Source organism: Carlito syrichta, unplaced genomic scaffold (assembly GCF_000164805.1).
Source record: "Carlito syrichta isolate Samal-C Ts95f unplaced genomic scaffold, Tarsius_syrichta-2.0.1 Scaffold316346, whole genome shotgun sequence".
In the NCBI taxonomy this organism is placed as follows: domain Eukaryota; kingdom Metazoa; phylum Chordata; class Mammalia; order Primates; family Tarsiidae; genus Carlito; species Carlito syrichta.
The window spans coordinates 1601984-1622305 of NW_007260442.1; the positions used below are offsets into that span (position 1 = coordinate 1601984).

Sequence of the window (20322 nt, forward strand, 5' to 3'; positions counted from 1 at the left end):
CCCAGGCGGGTCTCGAACCCGCAGGCTCAGGCAATCCACTCACCCCAGCCTCCCAAAGGCGCGGGATTACAAACTGAGCCACCGAGCCTGGCTAAAAAAGATAAATTTCTATTATTTAACAAAGTAGCTACAACCTACCCTACAGGCTGTCAATCTCTTAAACTAAAATTAAAACATTGAACCCTCAAAACATGATAGCACGATTTCAAGATAGCCTGATTTTCTGCAAGGCTATCTTACGTTCATCCTTTAAATTACTAAAACATAACTGTAGGTCTTTAAAAGGTATGTAATAGTAAGCAAACATACTAATAATAGATGAGCGTACCTGTTGATTAACAAAAATTAAGATGCTATTCTTAAGCTTCTGTGAGACTGGTAACTGTAATCTAGAAAACTCATAAAAAGGCCGGCCTCAAACCATCAGCCCATTTCCCTATTGGCAATTTCAGTTCTCTCAGCATCAGATTACAGCCTAGTGCATCAAAGAACAATGAAAAATAATAAGCTCTTCTGGTAATGGTCTCTTTATAAACCAACAACTTACATGTTTCATAACCCTCCTTTTTAATTGATATAATTCATTTACCCAAAAAAAATCTCAATATCAGATTTCAAATATTCACCTGCTTGAAGTTTACAAATTTTTTTAGTATATTCACAAACTTGTGCAGCCAAATCACTAATTCCTGAAGAATATCTATATACCCCACTCCCATTAGTCACTCTTCATTCATACACCTCCTGGAGCCCCTAGCAACCTCAAATCTGCTTTCCATCTCTATGGATTTGCCTATTTGGGACATTTCGCATAAATACTCATAGAACATGTACACTTTCCCATTTCACTAGCAGTTTTCAATGCTCATTCATGTTGTAGCACATATCTGAACTTCATGCCTTTTTATAATTGACTAGTATTCCATTGTAAGAACATATCACATTTTGTATATCCATTCACCAAATATCCATTCATCAACTGATGGACATTTGGGTCACTTCCAAGTCTTTCTTATTATGAATAATGCTGCTATGAACGTTCTCGCTCCCCCTTAAAGACACATGACTGAGGTCTTGAAATGAATACAAACCACAGAGCAGAAGTCTCTGAAGACCCTAAAACCAAACAAAATAAGTGATGATACAATTTCAAGTATTAATAGTGCCTCCTTTAGGTATAGAGTCTGCTCTTCTAAGTTCATTCATTCTACCTTAAGTATCATCTACACAGGTGAAACGGGGAGGAGGATCCTCATCTACCTTTTGCAAACTAAAACTAAACAAGAAGGATAAGGTAATAATAAAGAAAGCTACATCACAATATTCTAAGTTTTTTATGTTGACTTAGCTGTCCCCTCCCCCCTTTTCTGAGTCGAGGTCTCACTCTCTTGCCCAGGCAGGAATACAGTGGCCCAATCATGGCTCATAGTAGCCTCGACCTCTTGAACTTAGGCAATCCTTCCACCTCAGTCTCCCAAGTAGTTGGGACTACAGGCATGTGCCACCTCGCTCAAGTGATTTTTTTACATTTTTGTAGAGACAAGGTCTCACTATGTTGCCTAGGCTGGTCTCAAACTCCAGGGCTCAAGCAATCCTCCTGCCTAGACCTCCAAAGTTTTGGGATTACCATCATGAGACACAGCATCTGGCCAATGTTATCTGCTTTTGGAGGAAAAAAGAAAAAAAAAGACCTACATATCTCTATTTAAAAGAATAAAGTAGGCCGGGCTCTGTGGCTCAGCCTGTAATCCCAGCACTTTGGGAGACCGAGGTGAGTGGATTGCCTAAGCTCAGGGGTTCGAGACCATCCTAGGCAATTTGACAATAAATCAAAAATTAGCTGAGCGTGGTAGTTTGTGCCTGTAGTTCCGGCTACTTGGAAGGCGGAGGAGGAAGGATCGCCAGAGCCCAGCAGTCTGACACTGGGGCGACTGTGAGCATGCCACTGCACTCTAGCTTGGGCAACAGAGTGAGACTCCAACTCAAAAAAATAAATAAATAAAGTAATTTGTTACAGAACATACCAGATATGTTTATACAGCATAACGTCTGTACATTTTTTGTTGTTGTTGCAGTTTGAGCTGTTTTCCTAAAGCCTTATGGCAAAAATTTCTGCTAAATATCCAGGAATAACAAGATGGAATTGAAATGATTCAATCCTCAAATATTTATGTATTATAAATAAAACAACCATATCATCTAAAATGTACTAATCACAAAATTGATTAGAGGTTAAATATCCTATATATATAGGAGCAAAAACTGATTTTGTTAGTGGTAAAAAAGCATTTTGATGAAAAGCAAATCTCAAATATCTGCCTGAAAAATATACTTTTGATTTAAATCAAACACAATGTGGCCAAGAATCCCTAAATGTTACAAAAGAAATAAGAGCTTACAATTCATCAATTCAGAAATGGTCAAGTAAGTAACACTTTTGTTTGCTTCATGACAAAGGGGAAAAATGTTATCAAAATAATGCAAAATTATTCCTCTTCAAATAAGCAGCATATTCAAAATATTCTACAAAACAAATATAGCATTCCAAAAAAAGACAATATTTTTTGAGATTTTAGAACTGTACCAATTTTCAAAAAACAAATACTGTTTTGCTATATACCAAATATATTTTTTAAAAACATCATATTGTACCACTGTTTTACTAAGAATTTTTAGAATTTTTCACATCTATTTTTTTCAACTCATAGTTTTACTTGCCAGTTGAGAAAAGTAATAGTTCACAATGCCTTTTTTTCCCTAGGGATACTTACAGGAGAATTTTAAAATATACTTTAAAAAAAAAAAAAATATATATATATATATGTATATATACACACATACTTTTAATAAGCTCCTAAGGTAAGCTTTCATTTTAAAAAAAGGACAGATAAATTAGTATTCTGTAATTTCTTTCTGCTATAATTTTTTAACTATGTATTTAAACCAATTAAATCTAATCTGTTACATCTGTAGAATATCAAATACACTCTGGTCCTAATTTTTAATTCAAATTCAATAAATATGTATTAAGTGGTCTACTACATGCCTAACACTCTGCTTAGTGCTGGGGAAAAAATAACGATTCTGGTTTTACCTATTTTTCTCCTTGTCCTTCGGGCCTACACATATAATCACAAGACGAAAGATGCCAGCAGGGGAGTAGTACCCTCATTTACTACACACTTGACTTAAATTTATACTCATGGATTCTAAACTCAGAATTCAAATAAATACCAACTATGAAAAAGAATCCACAAGAATATGTTTTTCTATAGGGCACTCATCACTGAGGGGTAAAATTTTTCTCTTATGCAAGATCCTTTTTCCATGTTGTTGGCAAAACTGTCAATCATCTTGATGAGCAGCAAATAAATGAATGCCCAATGATGGGATTCTGTATTATCCTTAAAAAAGAAATCCATCAACTAAACATCAACAGGTAAATGTTTATACTCGACAGCCATCAATTTCAACTATCCATGCAAAGAGACAGGTGAGCTGGACTGGTAAACCTCGAAATTAGAGAGGTATTAATCGTCTGCTTCCAGCCAACATAAACAGATGTTATTTTTAAACAGGCAAAATCATCTCTTCCACTGAAATTTATTTGCAGCAGATAATGTTCTGTTACATTTTTAATCAAGCAGATGAAGTTACATTTAAATTGAAAATCTGCTTCACTCAACTAATCAGGCAAGTAAAATTCAGAGATGATTGAATGGCATTACACAGCACACTATTACTGCAGGTAAATTGGGAAATTTACCTGTCACACCACACAGGGTATTGTTCACACACTGCATCTGCAACTTAGAAGCAAAGCGCTAAGACAAAAAGGGAAAGGCATGTTAAACAGACTTATAAATCGATCATATTTTATGAAAACATTATTAAGGCTGCCAGCAAAATAAATAAATAAATAAAGTTTTTAAAAGAAAAAGGGAAAAACACCACCTCTCGGTGACTCAATGAAGATTTACATGAGTTATGCTTATCTCCTTCATGTAAATAGCACGCTTGGTTATTTTGAAGATCAAGATACTAAGGAAAAGAAGCAAACATCTAATCATAACAGAGGCAAAGAAACAATGACCACATAATATAAAGAATATGACAGTCAAACACAAGAAAGGTAAATGAAACATTTTAGTAAAGAACAGACAGCGTAAGCATTACACTGGCAAAATAAATGACTCCATCAGTCACTGTACAAATCAATAATTTCATACACAAGACCATCCCATCCCCAAAGTTGTCAATATATTAAAAATTCCATTCCATTGCAGTCACTTGTAGTTCCCCCCCAGAGTTGGCAAATTGACATTTCTTAAATGCCTTCAAAATTTACTTTCAGAGATATCCACAAAAATCTAACGGTTACATCAGTGTTTCTTTCAACAGAACCCCCCAAATTTACTTTCACTGCTTAATATCTGTAAACCCAAACATTTTTGCTGCAACACCTTCTTATCACTGCTCATAACATTATGAATTGTTCCAATGCCGTGTACCAATACCATGTTAGATCTTTTACATCACTATTACAGTTGTAGCCTCACAACCTTTGAAATAGAGGCTTGGACAACCTTCTTTCAGGTCCCCTCCTACTGTGGGAGCTTTTCTGTCTTCTTAATAAATCTTACTTTCTCAAAAAATAAAATAAAAGAAATAAAAAGAACTGAAGGCGTCTGTGCCAACTATTGTGCCTTTTTCCTCCTTTCCTTCTTCCTTTTCTCTTTTTCTTTCTACTTTCCTCCTTAGCTTCTTTCTTTCAGTTTTACTTCCCCCCTTTTTGCCCCTTTCTTTTCCCCTTTCTTCTCTATTTGTTTGAGGGGATGGTGTCTAAGGGGGAGCACAGTGTTAATGGAAGAACTAGAAACAAGAAATTAACACTAGCTGGGCTCGGTGGCTCAGCCTGTAATCCCGTGCCTTTGGGAAGCTGAGGTGAGTGGATTGCCTGAGCCCGCAGGTTCGAGACCCGCCTGGGCAGCGAGACCTCATGTCTATAATAAATCAAAAAATCAGCCGGGCGCAGTAGCGCATGCCTGTAATTCCGGCTACTTGGAAGGCTGAGGCGGAAGGATCGCCGGAGCCCAGCAGGTCGAGGCTGCGGTGGCCGGGAGTGGCCATTGCACTCCAGTCTGGGCGACACAGTGAGACTCCGACTCAAAAAAAAAAAAGAAAGAAATTAACACTGAAATGTGCTCTAATTTACAAAGATAAATAGTATTACTGTTCTTTTTTTCTTTTTGAGTCAGAGTCTCACTCTGTTGCCCAGGCTGGAGTGCAGGGGCACGCTCATGGCCACTGCAGCCTCGACCTGCTAGGCTCAGACGATTCTTCTGCCTCGGCCTTTCAAGTAGCTGGAACTACATATGCACATCACCACTCCAAGCTACTTTTTGTGATTTATTGTAGAGATGAGGCCTCACCAAGTTGCCCAGGTTGGTCTCAAACCCCCAGGCTCAGGCAACCCTCTCACCCAGCTTCCCAAAATATTGGGATCACAGGCTGAATCACTGCACCCAGCCTGTTCAATTCTTAATATGGAATGAGCCCACCTTGATTTTCTATTTGGTGTGATAAATTAGGCCTACTATATCCACACCCTGTCTTGGGGCTAATTAATAAAACTAGCTAAGAATCTTATATTCATCAGCATAGTGTCTTAACTATCAAGGCATCATTTTCAGCACATTACTGATTTGAGTTAGAATAGTTTTAGGTTTATAGAAAAATTACAAAGATAACACAAAAAGTTCCCACATGAATCACACCCAGTTCCCCCTATTAGTAACATCCTGTATTAGTACATTTACAAGCATTAATGAACCAGTATTGATACATTAGCTAACTATTCTTTTTTTTTTTGAGAGTTAAAGTCTCACTCTTGTCAGCCAGGCTGGAGTGCAAGAGCACACTCCTGGCCACCGTAGCCTCAACTTGCTGGGTTCTGGCGATCCTTCCACCTCAGTCTTCCAAGTAGCTGAAACTACAGGCGCTCACTACCACACCCGGCTAATTTTTTTATTTATTGTAGAGATGAGGTTTTGCCAAGTTGCCGAGGCGGGTCTCGAACCCGCGGGCTCAGGTAATCAACTCACCTCAGCCTCCCAAAGCACAGAATTACAGGCTGAGCCACCAAGCCCAGCAGCTAACTATTCTTTATTCAGATTTCTTTTGTTTTTACCTCAAGATCTTTCTGTGTTCTGGTATCCTATCCAGGACACCAAAGAACAGTTGTCATGATTTCCTAGACTCCTCTTGGCAGTGACAATATCTCTCACTTTGAGATGAGCTCATCAGCTTTGAGGCCTACTGGCCTAGTATTCTATAGACTGTCCCACAATTGAGATTTGATGTTTATCTCATGGTTAAACTGGGGTCATGGGTTTTTGGGGAGAAGACCACAGAGGTAAAGTACCATTCTCAACAGATCATATCAAGGGTATATTCTATTGACATTTTCAACAGATCATATCAAGGGTATAATAATTTATGATGTTAGTCTTGATCACTTGTCTTACCGTATTCTCTCCTAGGTTCAGTCTTCACAAAAACTGCATTCACCCTTTTCTAAACCTCATATCTGCTGTAATGATATAATGCTGTTTTTCATTGTTAAAGAGGATGATGTTAACAGCTGCTCACTTTGGGAGTGACTCAGTGGGGCAGGAGGAATCTAGCTGTGCTTCCCACACTACACAAAGATTGGTCTTTTTTTTGTTTTTTTTGTTTTTGAGTTGGAGTCTCACTCTGTCGCCCAGGCTGGAGTGCAGTGGCACACTCACAGCCACTGCAGCCTCAACCTGCTGGGGTCAGGTGATCCTTCTAGCTCAGCTTTCCAAGTAGCTGGAACTACAGGCACACATCACCACTCCTGGTTAATTTTTTGATTTATTGTAAAGATGAGGTCTCACCAAGTTGCCCAGGCTGGTCTCGAACCTGTGGGCTCAGGCAATCCTCTCACCTCAGCTTCCCAAAGTGCTGGGATTATAGGCGTGAACCACCGCACTGGGCCAAGATTAGTCTTTATGTCACCACTTACAGTGATTAATCCTAGTCTGTAGCTATTTCTGACCTGGCTTCTTGCTTTCAGAGTGAAAACAAAACAGAGGCACTCAACTTGATATCCTCCTCAGAGGAGATAACCGAGTGCAATGGGTTTTCTTTCTTTCTTTTTTTGAGTCAGAATCTCACTCTGTGACCCAGGCTAGAGTGCAATGGCACGCTCATGGCCACCCCAGCATCAATCTGCTGGACTCTGGCGATCCTTCCGCCTCAGCCTTCCAAGTAGTCAGAATTATAGGTGCGTGCTACCACATCTGACTAACTTTGATTTATTGTAGAGATGAGGTCTCGTCAAGTTGCCCAAACTGTTTTCAAACCCGTGGGCTCAAGCAATCCCCTCACCTCAGCCTCCCAAAGTACTGGGATTACAGGCTTGAGCAAGTGTTCCTGGCCGCAAAGCGTTTTTAAAATACTGTTGCCTAGGCCCCAATTTAATCAGATTTCCTGGGGGTAGAACTTTGGCATCACTAGCTTTCAAACTCTCCAGGTTCATCATCTGCACAATTGCAGGATTTAAGACAAATGGTACTACTGATGGTCATCTTGAGCTTCATTTATTTTGACCATGATTTATTTGGAGTGGAGGCATTGTTTTTTAGAAAAACATGTCATGTAGGTTGTCTAAAAATAAAATGCATTTAAAATAAGAAATAAAAATTAAAAAAAGAAACTCTCCAGTTATCCTAACTTAGAGCCAGGGTAGAAAGCCACTGGTCCAAAGACTTAGCTCTATATTGACTGCTACAATGCAAGTTAATCTGTCTTTCCATTTACAACACTTGTAGCTATGCTATGCTGTTTGAGGGGGTCTCCGTTTCTTGTATATCTTCAGTTCTTTCCTAAATTGCTTTGGCATAAATGAACCACAGATGACTTAGATAACAGGGACACTGCAATGCTATTTAAACATTGGCAGATTAAACACAGTCAGAAGCTGAGGGCAGTGATTGACAATTAGAAGCCTTATTGACCAAAATGTGTGTGTGTGTGTGTATACACACACACACACACACACACACACATTCATTTTCCAAGGTGAAGAACACAAAAGGTTGGATAATAAACCACCAACAACGACAAAATGTTCTTTAAAACCAGGAGCTGGGGCCCAGCAGGGCAGTTGCTGGTGCTACTCAAACTCTACTGTCTCCACTGCAGTCCTCCCAGAAAACGAGTTGCGTGGAAGAGCCCAAGCCCGAACCCAAACCTGAGCCCAAACCCACAGAAGGTGATGGCGATAAGAAGGGCAACGCTGAGGGTAGCAATGATGAGGAAGGGAAGTTGGTCATTGACAAGCCAGCCAAGGAGAAGAATAGGAAAGGAGAGCGGGAGACATGCTGGAGGGCTCCCCTAAATGTCCCAAGGAGGGAAGACCCTGAAAGGGAGAAGGCGGCAGCCACCTTGGAGGGTGGAGGTGGAGACTACTACTCCTTCTGCGATCAGCTCCAGCCAGGGGCCTTCTCTAGAAGAGGAGGAGGAGGAAGAAGAGGCTGCCAAGGAAGATGCTGATGCCCCAGGAGTCAGAGACCATGAGAGCCTGCAGCCTCCAACGTTTTAGGAGGAGCCCTCGCATTGTTCCTGCTGCTGTCAAGGTGCTACTAGGGAAACTGGCCATGGCCTACAAACTGGGAACCCCTTTCCCAGCCCAACCCACTCTCCTCTTCTGCTCACTTTCCCCACTCCAAACTCAGCCCCTGGAGATTGACCTGGATGGGGCAGGCCGCCTGGTCCTCACCTCTAGGTCCTTACACCCCTGTTATCTGAATCAGGGCGATGTCTTCTGCTGCCTGGGATGGGACAAGGCCATTGTGAGCCTTCCTGCTTTTAACTGTTTTCTATGCTTCCGTTGGAGGCTAGGCCAGCTGTTTCCACCTTCATGGCACCCTTTTACCCTACCCCAGGCATTCTGGACCTCTGAGTTGGGATCAGCGGTAAGAGTGGAAGGGATGGAGCATAATCAGCAGGGAGGGCTTCTGGGCCCTGAAGGAGCAATCCTCAAATTGGGTGTGGGGCAGGAGGGTGACATTTTCTTGAGCTCCTGTCCCTTCTTACACCTATTATCCCAGCTGCCTAGATTCAGGGAAAGTGGGACAGCTTGTGGGGGAGGGGCTCCCTTCCATACCTCCTTGATGATTGATTACCAACACCCATTCTTCCTTTTGTTGACCCCAGGAGTTCTGGGAGTTGTAGTTTATCATCAAAAGATTTTGAGGCACCAGGAGCAGTGGCTCAAGCCTATAATCCCAGTACTTTGGGAGGAAGAGGCAAGAGGACTGCCTGAGCCTACAGGTTTGAGACGAGCCTAGGCAACTTGGTGAGACCTTGTCTCTATAATACATAAAAAAAATAGCTGGGCATGGTGGCACACACCTGTGGATCCAGTTACTTGGAAGGCTGAGGCGGAAGGATCGTCTGAGTCCAGCAGCATGCCACTGCACTCCAGCCTGGGCAACAGAGTGAGACTCTGACTCAAAAAAAAAAAAAAAAGATTTTGGGGCTTCCAAGTTATTTGGACCAAGAATCTGTGACCTGAAGGGTTCACTTTACCCATTTGGGTGGAAGTCTTAAGGAGCACCTGTCCACCTTTAGATCTCTAGAGCCACAGAGGCCTGGGGAGACCCCCAGCATCACTTTTCCCTCTCTCCACAGTGCTCAATGTCAGCTTACAGTTATATATACATCACCCAGACATAAAGGAAAAAGCACATTTTTTAGAAAATGCTTATAATAAAAGAAAATTACCAAAAAAAAAATTTTAAGACCTCCCCCAACCCTTTTTGTGCTTCCCATTTTGCTTCTTTCTTCCCCACCACTGTCCCCATTTCTGAGGTGCACTGGGAGACTCTCCTTCTTTTGGGGCTTGATGACTTTTTGTAGCTGGGGCTTTGGTGTTTCTTCCAGTGTCATTTTCCATCCACATACCCACACCTGGTCCCCTCAGTGTTATCACCAGAAGAGATCCAATTTGTAACCCACTGAGAGGACGGAGAAAAATAAGTGCCCTATTCCTAGTGGTCTCTCTACTATGCCCCTCTTCCATCTCTTGTCTTTGTACTCTGGCCCCTCTCCCTTGGGCTCTGATGAAAAACTGTTGACTGTAGCTTTGGAAGTTTAGCTCTGAAAACAGTAGACAAGTTCAGTTCTAGGGAGATAAAACCTGTTGATTACTTAAAAAAAAAAAAAAAACACAAAAAACAGGAGCTCAATTTTGTACAGAAGCAACAATCTATAGAGTGACTGAGTTTCTAGGCTACCTTAATAAAAGTGTACTTAACCCATAAGCCTAAAGAAATATTTGTCTGAAGCATACAAAACTGTCATATTTAACCATCATATTAATTTCATGTTGTTCAACCTTATACTTTATATTTTTAAAATAAAAACAGCCTTCACAACAATAGTATTTGCATAAAACTAAAGAAAAAAATTAGGCTAGGTTCAGTGGCTTATGTCTGTAATTCCTGCACTTTGGGAGGCCAAGGTGAGAGGACCGCTTGAACCTGGAGTTTGAGACAAACCTGGGCAACATAGTGAGACCTCATCTCTACAAAAAAATTTTTTTAATTGCCAGGAGCAGTGGCTCAAGCCTGTAATCCCAACATTTTGGGAGGCCAAGACAAGAGGATTGCCTGAGTCCAGGGGCTTGAGACCCGCCTGGGCAACTTGGTGAGACCTTGTCTCTACAATAAATCAAAAAAATAAGCCAGGTATGGTAGCACGCGCCTGTAGTTTCAGCTATCTGGAAGGCTGAGGCAGAAGAATCACCTGAGCCCAGCAGGTCGAGGTTGCGGTGTCTATGAGCATGCCACTGCACTCCAGCCTGGGCAACAGCGTGAGACTTCAACTCAAAAAAAAAAATTAAAAATTAGCCTGTAGTCCCAGCTACTCTGGAGGCTAAGGCAGGAGGATTGCTGGAACCCAGGAGGTTGAGGTTGCAGCGACACATGATTCTGCTACTGCACTCCAGCCTGGAAGACACAGCAAGATCCAAACTCAAACAAACAAACACAAAGTATAAGAAACTTGTTTAATCGTAACAAATTCCCTGAGGGAAAAGCTAGCCAGATCATATGGCCTACAAGACAGATAATCCTATCATACTGAAAAAGACAGAATAATTTTGTGAAGAATAGAAAAACAGGTTATAAAATGGGGAGAACTTCTAAGAGAGGGGATGAATCAGCAGAACCACAGGATAGAAAGAGCAGTCAGAAAAGAAAAATAAACAAGAGTCTTTAGTTTGGAGTTCAAATGAGATATGGCTTACATACATGGTTTTACATGCTTAAAGAGAGAAGATAAGAGTTTTAAAGAATTAAGGCATTTATATATCCTTATGTGAGGTGGATAAGAAAAACAGGCTGGTAAAGGAATACATAAGTCTAGGTTAAAATGTTTTTAACAATTAAAAAAAAAAAAAAAAGCTGGACCAGGTACACTGACTACATCCAGTAAACCACAGGGTCAAGTATTCTTAAGGCTGTTAGGACAACCTTCATAAAGCACCTGGCACACAGCAAGACATTCTTTAAAAGTAACTGATTTTCCTAGACAGCGAAAATCCCAAATCCTTAAATAGTGACACAAACAAGAATTAGAAAAGAATATATCCTCTCTCTCCTTTTTTACTGAAGGGTACCATCAGCTGCTAGGGGTGACATAAGAATCAAGTTAAATATAAATATCCAGGCAACCCACTCAGGTCCCCTCCCACTGTGGGAGCTTTTCTGCCCTCTCAATAAATCCTGCTTTTAAAATAAACAAACAAATATCCTTCAACATAAACTTGTCATATTATAATATTCTTATTCAAATTACCAACCATAAACTATTGCTCTATTTTCCATGCATTTATTACTTGAAATAACACTATTTTCGATTCTGCTTTTCTACTTAACATAACCTTTTATGTTAAGTAGAGGTTAAACAAAACACTACCTAAATATTTCTGAAGGCTCACACAGTATTCCACAATATAGCTGTATAATCAACAATTATTCTATTTTGCTGAACATTCATGTTATTCCTGTTCATCAAATGTAAGTAATATTGGAAAAGGTAATCTCTTAAACTAAGGCCATAGCAGAGCTTATCAGTAACTAGTCTGTAGAACTCAAGGTTCTATGAAAACTATGGCTGAGGCACTGAACAGTATCAGCAGGAAGGAAGAATCCCTAAGAGAGGTTCAAGATGTCAACTACATTTTCATTAATTTCACAGTTCTATTACTGAAATTAACAGCACATAAAAGCAGCATTTATTTATGTAGTTGTTATGCTGCTAACAACTCAGCAGCAACAGAGAATGCCAGAGGGCAGGAATTCTACCTCCTTGGCTGTCTCTACTACCCAACAATTGACCCTCATCCCATTTCTAAGAACAACTACATATGCAAGAGACAGTGAAAGAGCAAACAAGCAATACAATTTATAGCAAAACTTAATTGTGTGTGTGTGTGTGTGTGTGTGTGTGTGTGTGTGTGTGTGTGTGTGTGTGTGTGTGTATGTTTGGGTTTTTTTTTTGGGGGGGGTTTGGAATAGGAGTCTCACTCTGTTGAAGGAGAAAACTGCTTTTAAATGTAAAATGATATGGTTAGATTTATTTCCCCAATATTTTATTTCAGAAATTTTTAAACATGCAGAAAAATGTAAGAAATGTATAATGACAGGTGGTGATGGGATGCACACAACAGTTTAAGTCCCTGTCCAAGGCCAAAGGCTTGAAAACCAGAAGCTTCAATGTCCAAGGGCAAGAGAAGCGAGGGGTACCAGTTCCAGAAGAGAAAGTGAAAGAGAATTCACCCTTCTTCCATCTTTCCTTCTAGGCAGGCCTGCAACAAACTGGATGATGCCTACCAAAATGGGTCTTTACATGGTCTACAGATTCAAATGCTAATGTCTTTCGGAAGTACTCTCACAGACTCACTCAGAAATAATGTTTACCAGTATTATTTCGTCTCTTAGCCTGCTTAAGCTGACATAAAATTATATAACACACCAAACTTCTATTTGCTTAACACACTAAGTTAATTATTAATTTACCAATTGTTCAATATTACAAATATACATAATAGGTTGACACAGAAATATCAATGGATAAACACCTACCACCAACAACAAGCTTATTAATCCTGGCAAGAAAGGTAAAGTTATTTGGGGCTAGGTGGCTCAGCCTGTAATCCCAGCGCTTTGGGAGACTGAGGTGAGTGGATTGCCTGAGACCGCGGGTTCGAGACCCGCCTGGGCAACCTGGCAAGACCTCATCTCTACAATAAAATCAAAAACATTAGCCGGGCGTGGTAGCCCACGCCTGTAGTTCCAGCTAGTTGGAAGGCTGAGGCCAAAGGATTGCCAGAGCCCAGCAGGTCAAGGCTGCAGTGGCCAGGAGCATGCCACTGCACTCCAGTCCAGGTGACAGAGTGAGACTCCAACTCAAAAAAAAAAAAAAGAAAGGTAAAGTTAACAGGGCACTAGGAGGATGAGATAAGACTAACAAGATGAGGTTCCACAATGATTTCTGCTCCATACTTCAGTCCCTCAAAAATATTCACAAGAAACATAGCAATACTTAATGTCAATGAGAAATAGGATGCCAAATTTAGAAATAATCTTCATAGTCTATTTTGTGTTCAAGGTAATGCTAGTACATATACACAATTAAAGTCCCATGATATAAAAGTAATTAAACCATGATAAAGAAAATAGCAAATTTATCTTAAAGAATTTCTGAAGACTATTACATTCTAAAACAAGCAATGTTAGGTTATCAGGGGAATTAAGAGTTCAGATCAAGCATCCACTGTGAAATTCCCACTGGAGCTACATCTAGGTCAAAGGAGCTGGCAGACATCTGGTTGGCAAGTTTCCCATTCATGTCTCAAAATGAAAACCCACCTATAGCAGGAAGGTAATGAAATGTATGGTCCTTTTCTTTTTTGAGTCGGAGTCTCACTCTTTCACACTGGCTAGAGTGCAGTGGCACACTCAACGACCACTGCAGCCTCGACCTGCTGGACTCAGATGATCCTTTCACCTCGCATTCCAAATAGCTGGAACCACAGGCCTGACTAATTTTTTGACTTATTGTAGAGACAAGGTCTCACCAAGTTGCCCACGCTGGTCTTGAACCTGTTGGTTCAGGCAATCCTTTCACCTTCACTTCCCAAAGTGCTGGGATTTCAGGCGTGAGCCACCGTGCCTGGCTGGTCCTTTTCTCATAAAAAAATATTTGTGGGATTTTAGAAAGTTTATGCCAAAGTACCAGAATTTTTTTTTTTTTTTTTTGAGTTGGAGTCTTACTTGTTTACCCAGACTGGAGTGCAGTGGCCGCTCCCGGCCACTGCAGCCTCACCTGCTGGGCTCCGGCGATCCTTCCGCCTCAGCCTTCCAAGTAGCCGGAATTACAGGTATGTGCTGCCACACACGGCTGATTTTTTGATTTATTGTAGAGATGAGGTCTCACTGCCCAGGCGGGTCTCAAACCTGTGGGCTCAGGCAATCCACTCACCTCAGCCTCCCAAAGGCGCGGGATTACAGGCTGAGCCACTGAGCCCAGCAGTACCAGAATCTTAATCAATAAACAGCTGCCTTCCTGACATCAATGGAATGCTTCCCTTCAGTTGATATCAAATCTCAAAAAGATGAGAAAGATGATATCTTAGTTTAAGTATACCGCAGACTATATGCTAAGAATGACCCTTGTATTTTGTTTCTTGGTAAACACAGAAACTCACAATTCCATTTCATTTACTGGAAAGACCAAGATTAATGCTGAACACAACATCAATAACAACAGTTTGTCAGGAAATCTTTCAAGAGTTCAAAGAACGGCTACATAAACTGCATAGAATCAAAATGATGTCTCAGGAAGTAAGAAGGATTCTGGCCCTTTAAAAACCAAAGTAGTAGCCGGGCTTGGTGGCTCAGCCTGTAATCCCGTGCCTTTGGGAGGCTGAGGTGAGTGGATTGCCTGAGCCCACGGGTTCGAGACCTGCCTGGGCAGCGAGACCTCAGCTCTACAATAAATCAAAAAATCAGCCGGGCATGGTAGCGCACGCCTGTAATTTCGGCTACTCAGAAGGCTGTGGCGGAAGGATCGCCAGAGCTCAGCAGGTCGAGGCTGCGGTGGCCGGGAGCGGCCACTGCACTCCAGTCTGGGCGACAGAGTGAGACTCCAACTCAAAAAATAAAAAAAAATTAAAAAAAAACCAAAGTAGTTATTCCCCAAATACGTACTGAGTACTTTGCTTATATAATTCCATTTTACTAGACATTATGGAGGACATACTGAATATGATAAAATATAAGGAGATCCCATATGTAAATTGCATTCTTATTTTCCCAATAAGCAATTTTAAATTTAAGCTTTTTGGCATGCAGCACATAAACCTTTAGGAATGAAACCGTCTAATGTGCTCCACAGCAGAAAATCAAACTTCGAGAAATAATTACCTTCAAATCAAGAGTGAGTACTATACACTCCCAGCTAAGATAAATTGACATGGATCAGATTTCCCATCCCACCTGAAACCATTTTAAAAACTGACAAAACATATGAAACAACAGTGTGTAAGACACTGTACATCAGGCAACAGAGGACAACAATCCCTGAAAGACAGCTAAATTAGTCCTACCACTGTCCCAAGTTTACTGCCTTCAGAATTTCCAGGCCCCAGAAAAGAGAGCAAGAATCCAAGTAGACTCTGACAAACTCCTAGAGTGTAGCAGAAAGAGATGAGAATCCATGGAGACCTAGGCAAATAAATGAATTTGAAAGATCTTAGTAATGAAGGAGAGAGAGCTACACAGAGAAATACACCACAGATCTCCAAAGGAGAGACTATATACATTGAATAGTCAGCAAAATAGTCAACACAAGTATAAGAAAATCATTTGAACCTGGGGAAAGAATCATCCGAAAGGAATAGAGAGAAAGTACCAGGCACTCACACAAGGATGGGAATAGTGCCTGTTGCAACTAATCAGACTACAGCAGTAAGAAGGACCTTGCCTCAGTAGTGGGGAATAATTAGCCCCAACCATTGTCCAAATAATTCACTTTATTAAAAATGTATAATCATTTCAACACACACATAAAAAACATTAGACAAAATCCAACATACATTTCTGATAAAAATGCTTAGCAAACTGAATAAAAGAAAATTACCTCAAACCAATAAGGGCATCTATAAAAAATCTACAGCAAACACAAGATAGAATGATGAAAGGCTACATTTTTCCCTAAAAATCAGGAACAAGCAAGAATGTCCATTCCTACCCCTTTTATTCTATACTGTACTGGAAGTTCTATTCCATGCAATAAGGCAAGAAAAATAAAATTAAAATTCATCTACATTGGAAAGAGAACAGCAAAACTGTCTTTATATGCAGATGATAAGTTGAACAATTTAGACGATACAACAGAATCTACCAAAAAATTTGGGGAACTAGTAAATTATTTTAGTAAAGTTACAGGAATCAAGATCAACACATAATAAGAACAATGGAAATTAAAATTTTTAAATGTATCGTTCACAATAGTGTAAAAAAATAAAATACTTAGGGATAAATTTAACACAAGATTTGTATGCTAAAACTGCAAAATACTGTTGAAAGAAATGAAAGAAAACCTAAATAGACAGATATACTATGTTCCTAATCTAAAATACTAAGCATTTTTAACATGTCAATTTTCAATGAATATGCAGATTCAACACAATCACAGTTAAATCCCACTATACTTTCTGGAATAAATTGGCTAGTTTAAAAATCTCCACAGAAATGCAAAAGACCTAAAACAGTCAAAACAACTTCGAAAAAGAACAAAGTTGTAGGACTAACAATCTCAAGACTTATTATAAAACTACAGAATCAACAGCATATATTCTGTATTGGCATCAAGATAGACAAAAAGATCAATGGAACAGAACAGACTCCAAAATAGACCTACACATATAGAAACAATTGATTTTCAACTAAAGTGCAAGAAGACAATTCAACAGAGAAAGGATTTTTCATTAAATGTAGCTAGAACTGTTGGATATCCATATACAAAAAAAAAAAAAACTTCAATTTACACCTTATGTCATACAAAAACTAACTCAAAATGAACCATAAACCTAAATATTAAACTATAAGATTTCTATAAGAGAATACAGCAGAAAATATTTATGACATTTGGTTAGGAAAAGATTTCTGAGATTCAAACCCAAAGCATGATTCATAAAAGAAAAAAACTTACAAGTTACATTTTAAAAATCAATAGCTTTTATTCTTCAAGTGGCACTGCTAAGTGAATAAAAAGTCAAGGCAAAGATGGCAAATAAACACATGAAAAGATGCTCAACATCATTAATCCTCAATCAAAATGTGAAACCACAACACAAATGTTAGAATGACTAAAATTATAAATACTGACCATAGTCAAATGTTAGCAAGGATGTGGAGGAACTGGAATTCTCATCCACTGCATATGAGTGCAAATGTCAAAGGGTAAAACCACTCCAGAAAACTGAAACGGCTATTTTCTTCAGAAGATAAACATATGTGTGTCCATTATGATTCAGCGATTCCACTGCTAGGTATTTACTCAAGACAAAAGCATAAGTTCATTCAAAGAGTAGTACTAAAATGTTCTTAGCCGGGCTCAGTGGCTCAGCCTGTAATCCTGCGCCTTTGGGAAGCTGAGGTGAGTGGATTGCCTGAGCCCGCGGGTTCGAGATCCGCCTGGGCAGCGAGACCTCATCTCCACAATAAATCAAAAAATCAGTCGGGCGTGGTAGCGCATGCCTGTAATTCTAGCTACTTGGAAGGCTGAGGCGGAAGGATCGCCGGAGCCCAGCAGGTCGAGGCTGGGGTGGCCGAGAGCGGCCACTGCACTCCAGTCTAGGCGACAGAGTGAGCTCCAACTCCAAAAAAAAAAAAAATGTTCCTAGCAGTTTTATTTGTAATTTCTGAAAACTGGAAACAATTCAAACATCCATCAACAGGTTAATGCATAAAGTCTGATATAGCCATACAATGATTAAAAGGCAACAAGAAAGAAGTATTGATACTCGCTACTTTATGGATGCATTTCAAAATAATAATGCTGGTCAGGCGCAGTGGCTCACATCTACAATCCCAGCACTCTGAAAGGCCCAGGCAGAAGGATTCCTTGAGCCCAGGAGTTTGAGAACAGCCTGGGCATCATAGTACCCGCAAAAAAATAAAAATGAAAATAGTCAGGCACAGTGAGTCAAAAGGATTTCCTGAGCCCGGGCAGTCGAGCCTGCTGTGAGCCATGGTCATGCCACTGCCGGGGCAACAGAGTAAGACTCTGACTCCAAAAAAAATAAAATAAATTATGCTGACTGAAATGAGCCAAACCTCCACCACTCCCAATAAGAGTTCCTTCTCTGTAATTCCACTTATAGGAAATTTTAGAAAATGCACAATTAATCTATCTTGACAGAAAGCAATGGTTCACCGAGGATGAAGTAGGGAGAGGCAGGAGACAAAGATTACACTATCTTGATTGTAATGCCTTCGTGTGTGTGTGTGTGTGTGTGTGTGTGTGTGTGTGTGTGTGTGTGTGTGTCGAAATGTATCAAACTGTACATTTAAAATGTGTACAGTATGTCAATTATACTTTAAAGTTGTTTACAAAAATACCACTTTGATAACAGCCATCTATAATATATCTTATGCATAGGTTTTTATTCGTTATCTAGTTTCTGAAGCTGTCTCCATAACATTCCAATGTATCTGATCATGTTCATTCAAAGGATATTAAGGTGAAGGAGGAGAAACTTGGATTATCCTTCCATCATGGACTTAACTTCCATCTGCTATAGATCAAGAAATGCTGCCAGGTGTGATGGCTCAAGCCTATAATCCCAACAATTTGGGAGGCCAAGGCGAGAGGATTGCCTGAGTCCAGGGGTTCAAGATCAGCCTGGGAAATTTGGTGAGACATCGTCTCTACAATAAATAAAAAAATTAGCTGGGCATGGTTGCATGTGCTTGTAGCTCCAGCTACTTGGAAGGTTGAGGCAGAAGGACTGCCTGAGCCCAGCAGGTTAAGGCTGAGGTGGCCATGAGTGTGCCACTGCACTCTAGCCAGGGTGACAGAGTGAGACTCTGACTCAAAAAAAAAAAGGACATGTTGTCTGCCATGACAATGTCTTAAAGGGTCAAATGCAGAAGTGCTAGCTCTTGATGGGCATTTGAATAGGTCTATCAACTGGAGTTCTGTAGCTATGATAATCTGAGCTCAAAATACTCTGTAAACTGTAACTGCCGTGCAGAGAAGACCAAACTAAATATACTTTAACATGTCACTTATCTTCTATGAGCCTGAGATTTTTCATCTAGAAAATGAGACCACTGGCCTTGAAGCAGTGATTTCCAATAAACCTGTGCCAGACTAACACTGAGAGACTTGTTAAAATATACATTTGTGAGCTTCACCTGCATAAATTCTAATTCATTATGTCTGTGGTGGTGCCTGAGAACACACTGTTAAATCTGACATATAACCAGATCTGGAAAATTCTTACCTAGATGATCTTTTAGGACCTTCTAGCTAAAACATTCTTTTTCTTTTTAAAGGCTACCCAAGTAGTCAAGTGGAGAAGAAATTTAAAAATCTTATAACTGGTTGTGATCAGTCAGTAGTAAACACTACTGCACTCAGACCAGTCTAGATGCAACATTCTTTAAGCATATTTCTATAAGTTGCAACGGGATCATTCAAGTTGGGTATCTGGCAGCCATTAGAGTCAAGGTGGCACGATGGTACTTTGTATAAGGTAACACCACAACATGTCCTAATGTTTAATGTCTAAGGGAATATCTTTAAGTTCTACTGATTTGGAAGATAGAAGGTTACATTTTTTTAGTTAATTTTCAAGTTTAAATTTTACACTTGGTCCTTGTTATAAATAGGTTACTCTTAATCACTGGATTTCTTAACTTTATTCCATTTTTTATTTGTAAGAGATCCTAAGGACTAATTTGTTTTCCTGGTATCTTTCAACTTATCCTAAAACAATTTTCTCCTACTTAATCTTGGGAGATTTTAGAGTACAGTGACTCTATAGAAATTCTGTAGAACCAAAAATGTCCTACAGTCATGCATCTTCAAAAAGAAAGAGCAATGGTTATAGGAACAGAAAGGCAATGATTTCTGAAAGACCTTCAGAGTTTAGGAGTGAAACATTACAATTTTCCCAAAACCCCATAAAAATTATTGAGCTGTAATAATTATGTG

The 20322-nt window shown here is 39.9% G+C and overlaps 1 protein-coding gene and 1 pseudogene across 3 annotated transcripts in view; one reads left to right on the forward strand and one right to left on the reverse strand.

Moving 5' to 3' along the window:
* LOC110594582 overlaps positions 1–8629 on the forward strand; it is a 28566-nt pseudogene extending 19937 nt beyond the window's left edge.
* ZCCHC7 (zinc finger CCHC-type containing 7) overlaps positions 1–20322 on the reverse strand; it is a 248793-nt gene that overhangs the window by 185184 nt on the left and 43287 nt on the right. The window lies entirely within an intron of this gene.